This window comes from Myotis brandtii, unplaced genomic scaffold (genome assembly GCF_000412655.1).
Source record: "Myotis brandtii unplaced genomic scaffold, ASM41265v1 scaffold1338, whole genome shotgun sequence".
NCBI lineage: Eukaryota > Metazoa > Chordata > Mammalia > Chiroptera > Vespertilionidae > Myotis > Myotis brandtii.
Window position 1 is genome coordinate 147332 of NW_005354749.1, and position 5305 is coordinate 152636.

Below are 5305 nucleotides of genomic sequence, written 5' to 3' on the forward strand. Positions count from 1 at the left end.
ACTTTGTGGGAGGATATGGGCTTTACCCCAGCTGGTTGGGTAATTTGAGAGCCAAAGGAAGACATGACTGTCAGAGAGGACACCTGACAAGTTCCAGAACTTCAGCTTAGGGAAGCATTTCACAAGACTGGCCAATTTATCAAAAGTAGCCAAGTACTACTAGCACATAGTGTATCATGGGGGAGTTACAGGGTTCATAGGTGATAAAACCGAAGTCTGAGCATCCTGCCTGATAATGCAGAGGCAAATAAAATGGTAAAACAATGATTAATACAAAGAAAGGATCACATCTAGCATCAGGGCTTCCTAAAGTTTTATCACTATGATAAGAAAAAAAAGGAAGATTTTACTGTCTATATAAGGTATGTAAAGCCCACAAAACACTTTCTTACATTTTGAGAAAACTTTTGAGATATAACATTATCTTTTAAATACAAATAACTAACATTTCTTATTACTGTACATTTGAGCCTTACTCGTATAGTTGATCATTTCATAACCAAAGGACTTTAAAGATTATTGAAATTGTACACCCTTTGAAATATTTTATAGCTTGGGAAAATTAATAAGGCAACATGTTGCCAGATTTGTTTTCAGGAAATAAATAAACCTGTTAAAACATAATAAAATATTAGAAAAACGTAAGTTTTAAAACTTGAAGATCATCCAGCGTGGCTCTTTCTTTAAAAGAACTTAATACATGGAAGTCTGCATTTATCCAAAATGAACATTTACTTTAGCCAAGGATTCTCCCGACTTTCTTCGATAGGGTTATTTATATACCCAGTTCCCTAGTACAATTCTGCTTGAATTACAGAAACTACATCAATACATAAATTCTCAATGAAGAAATAATGATTCAAGTGAGGGACACATATTGTCATAGGTGAATGAAGCAATTAAAATTTCAGAGGGTATCAAATACCCCAAACTACCTATTTGATGTACTTTTAATTTGTTTTGTGTAAACTGATTAATACATTTTCAGCATTTTTCACTGAAGATTAAGAACAGTTATTTCTTTTACAAGTTACTTGAGATCCCTCAAAGAAAGTTTATAGAACCCCCCATATAAATCAATGAGTTGCATTTTTCATCCATTCATCAAACTTGACTTTAGCGCTTAACATGTCCCAAGCACTATGACACTTGCTGGGAGAAACCACAGTGAGTAAAACTTATATAGGCCTTTTTATCCTCAAAGAGCCTATAGTTTAGTGAGGGAGGCAAACATAAATTAAACAAATTACTACAATCTATTATAATGTTCCAAAAGCTAAGCACAGGGTGCTATGAACTGTATATAGAAGACTTGCCCCAGGCTAAGGCATCAGAAAAGGGGTCCCAGAGGGAGTGATATTTGAGCTGAGACAATGCTCGTAATATTAGCTACCATTTACTGACATTTAAAAAGTATTAGCTCATTAAACCACACAATGGCCTATTGAATTAGATACTTTATCTCATTTTGTACTTGAGAAAACTGAAGCTAAGATAACCACAACTAGGAAGTAACAGAGCCTGCAATTGAATCCAGATGCTAACTCCAGAACACACATTGTATTCTTAACCATTAGTCATAGGCCCTCTCCAAAGAAAAGGATGAGACAGAGCATAGTAGTCTGCTCAGGATGCAGTAACAAAATACTTAAGAAACATAAAATTTATTTCTCACAGTTCTGGAGGCTGGGAAGTCAGTTTCTGGTGAGGGCTCTCTTCCTGGCTTGCAGATGTTGCTGTCTCACTGTGTGTTCACATGGCCTTTCTTCTGTGCTGCACAGAGAAAGGAAGATCTCTCCCTCCCTCCCCTGCATTTCTTATAAGGTTACCAATCCTATTGAATTGGGGCTCCACCCTTATGACCGTATTTAATTGCAATTACTTCTTAAATCCCTTATCTTCAGATACAGTCAATTGGGTATTAGGGCTTCATCATATGAATTTGGGGTTGGGGGACACAATTCTATCTATAGCATGGAGTAAACTAGTAACTAGTAGGAGGAAAGTATTCCAGATGACAGATAACTATGATATCATATGACTAAGAGTGTAGATTATAACAGATATGTGTGTTTGGCCACTCTTCTAGCTGAAACTAACCATCTCTACCAACAGAATCTAATTTCTGTAACAAAGACCCTCCCTTCAGATAAAATATTTGCAAATACTGTCACCTAGTGGTAACAGGCAGGAGGTAGCTTATGGGTGAGTATTACTGAACAGGTATATTCAGCTGCTTACCTGGGGGTGCTGATATTTATCAATCTCCCCTTTTTATTAAATCATTACCCGAGGAAATTTTTTTTATTGATTTTTAGACAGAGGGGAAGGGGGCGGGGAGAGAGAGAGAGAGAGAGAGAGAGAGAGAGAGAGAAACATCAACGTGAGAGAGACACATCCATTGGTTGCCTCATGCATGTACCCAGTCTGGGGATGGAACCCACAACTGAGGTACATGCCCTTGACTGGGAATTAAACCTGTGACTCTGGTCCTTGGGCTGATGCCCTAACCACTGAGCAACTGGCCAGGGCTCAATCTCCCCTTTACTGTGTGTGCTCCCAAGGTGTTTTTCCTAGGAATAACATTCAAAAAACTAAACATTACCACATCAAGGTAGTTCTACTTCTTCCTACTGTATTTACTCTCTCACACACATACACACATACACATACACACACACACACACACACACACACACACACAGAAAAGTAGTGTGACAGTTTCAAGCTCTCAGAGAAAGAACAGGAGCCTAAGTTTAATCCCATCTCATTTTGAGTCAGACCAGATAAATTTGGGCCAACAGAAGAGTAAGTAATATAGATCATCAGTGAATATGTTTTATTCAGCAGTGTAGATATGAGTCACTGTACAGGATGAAGAGCCTCAACTAGTTGAGGTAATGTCAGAAAATAAAAGAAATGTGTAATGGGCACTGGAAGATAGGAAAGTCATAAATAGCAACTAAAGTCTTGTGAATAGCTGAAAAAATTAGGACGCTAGTATTTTTATATGCATATATACCAAACTAACTAGAGTGGGTACTATTCTTGGCAAGTAAAAATCATAACTAATATAAATGTTCAGTCTTAACTCTAAATGGCTTAGGTGGTAAAATCACCTGAAGAAGTCGACTTAACAGGGACATAATGGGAATGTGAAGTGGTGCCAAGAGAGGGATTACATACAAGCTATTTGGATCCTTACTTTCCTTCATTATATACATTAGGCTCCCTCATTTAGGATAAACCTTTCTTCTGGTTCAACCAGGGCATTATTCTCAGAGGAGCCATCACTAGATCCTACCTCTAGAAATTAGCAACTTTCAATGTAGCCTCATAAAATCCTAAATGTAGAATAAGTACTTGACAGGTTAATCTGTCCACTAAAAACCAGACATGGGTATTATTGGATGTATTGCTTAAAATTCTTTATGTTGCAAGTAATTCAAAAACTCAAATTGAGTCCATTTGAGTTCAAACTAAACGGTTCAGAGATAACTCGAGATTCAAGAGTTGCCTCATGTAGGGCCCAAAAAACATGACCAGAACTCTTTTCTTCCTCTCTATTTATCAAAGCTCTGTTTTTGATTCTATTTCAAGCAGTCTTAAGTTTCATGGACCCAAGATGGCAGCTGGCAACTTTGGGCTGAAAGTTTAAGTACAGAAGGGGTTAACAAAATCCATTTTTCCAGCAGTCCCAGTGAATATTTCATTTTATTTCACTGATGTGGATTCAGTGACATGTATATCTCCGAAGGAATTATTATAACTAGAGAGATGGGATACCCTGAAGCTGAAGGGTGGGATCAATTTTAAACAATCCATATGGCTAAAAATGGAGGGAAAGATGAATTACCCAAAGAATAATCAGTATGCTTTTGATTCTTAATAATATTGTATTATACACATGAATAGATCTTAAGCATTCTCAAAGGTAGCACAAGAAATATGTGTTAATAATTTCACAATATACAGGTCTAGCAAATCAGCACACTGTACAGTTTAAATATATATAACTAGAGGCCCGGTGCATGAAAATTGTGCACTTGCGAAGGTCCCTCAGCCCGGCCTGTGCCCTCTCACAGTCCAGGAGCCTCGGAGGATGTCTGTCTGTTTGTGAGCCCAGCTCAGGGCTTCTGGCTGAGTGGCACTCCCCCTCTGGGAGCGCACTGACCACCAGGGGGCAGCTTCTGCATTGAGCATCTGCCCCCTGGTGATCAGTGTGCATCATAGCGACTGGTTGTTCCACTGTTTGGTTGATTTAAATATTAGCCTTTTATTATATAGGATTCTATTTATCAATTATACTTCAATAAAACTGGGATAAAGAATGATTTTGCCAGAAAAAGGAAGAGGGAATTGATGCTGGGAAATTAGCCAGTGAAAGTCCACAATATCAGAATGGTGCACCTTTGAGTGAGGCCTGTACCTATTCAGGGTGAAAAGGAGTATAGCAATGGGGCTCATGAAGAGTTGAACTGGTGCTATAGGTAGCAGAGCCAGGAGAGACTGCAGACTGGGCTGTCATTGTCTTTACTACTATTAAATAGTTGAGACTGCCTCCTGGTATAATTATTCAATTTGGAATCAAATTATCACACAAGGGGTTGTGACAATTCAATTTCTGATGTCTTCTCAGATGGCTCTTCTGTTCCTATTGTCAGATCATTCTCCTTCTGTTCCATGAATTAGTACAATCACTAAAGTCCTGCACATAGCATAGCATCTCCTCCCCTCCTCTTCTATACTTCTCCCCTTTCTTCTCCTCCTCTCCTTCCTCCTTTCTCCTCCTCCTACTCCTCCCATCCTCCTCCTCCTCCTCCTCCTCCTCCTCCTCCTTCTTCTTCTCTCTCTCTCTCCCTCTCTCTCTCTCCAGGTTTCACATACTGCAAACTTCATCTCCATCCTATGAATCATGAAAATTTGTAAATTAATGTAGTTCTTATTTGCAAACACTGTGTCTCACTCAGAGTCCTGGCCTTATTCTTGCTTGATCCCAAAAAGACTAGCTTGGAGCTTTACGTAATAATATGAAGGAACAAGAAAGTCTACACCATATTCTGAGTAAGGGTTTATTGTTTGGTAAATGACCCTTCCACTAAATTCTAAGTTGCCTGGGGACAGAGACTATACACCTGTGGTACCAAAATCAAACTTAATGAACAAGTTCATGTCAAAATATACACAGCTTTCAGTATAATACAACACTCCCTGAAAATCCTCTCATTGCACTAGAACAGTCATAGTGAAGAAATGATGGCCAGTTTACAATAGCAGTCTATCCCAGTTTTGAACAGCTGTACTA

General features: G+C 38.6%; 1 protein-coding gene across 1 annotated transcript in view; it reads left to right on the forward strand.

Moving 5' to 3' along the window:
- Positions 1–2440: 2440 nt before the first annotated feature.
- The window catches only part of SPDL1 (spindle apparatus coiled-coil protein 1), a 28349-nt gene continuing 25484 nt past the window's right edge, over positions 2441–5305 (forward strand). The window contains exon 1 of the mRNA XM_014534866.1: positions 2441–2451. The gene's annotated coding sequence lies outside the window, so the exon portion shown is untranslated. The remainder of the gene's footprint in view (positions 2452–5305) is intronic.